The sequence below is a fragment of the Eimeria mitis genome, genomic scaffold, assembly GCF_000499745.2.
Source record: "Eimeria mitis Houghton genomic scaffold, Emh_scaff577, whole genome shotgun sequence".
Taxonomy (NCBI): Eukaryota; Apicomplexa; class Conoidasida; order Eucoccidiorida; family Eimeriidae; genus Eimeria; species Eimeria mitis.
In genome coordinates this window covers 1,012-1,213 of record NW_013574014.1, presented here as the reverse complement: position 1 = coordinate 1,213, position 202 = coordinate 1,012, and the positions used below count along the sequence as shown (strand labels likewise).

Sequence of the window (202 nt, the reverse complement as noted above, 5' to 3'; positions counted from 1 at the left end):
ATATATATATATATATATATATATATATATATATATATATATATATATATATAGCTAGCTAGCTAGCTAGATATTTAGCGGTGTAGATATGTGCATAGCTAGCTGTGTAGGTGTCTAGCTAGCTGTCTTGCTGTCTAGCTAGCTGTGGAGCTAGGTAAGTAGCTAGCTAGCTAGCTAGCCAGCTAGCCAGCTAGCTAGCTAG

At 36.1% G+C, this 202-nt stretch overlaps 1 protein-coding gene across 1 annotated transcript in view; it reads left to right on the top strand.

Moving 5' to 3' along the window:
• The window catches only part of EMH_0016720 (Heat repeat family protein, related, related), a gene marked incomplete at both ends in the record, with an annotated part of 5,052 nt that overhangs the window by 3,903 nt on the left and 947 nt on the right, over positions 1–202 (top strand). The window lies entirely within an intron of this gene.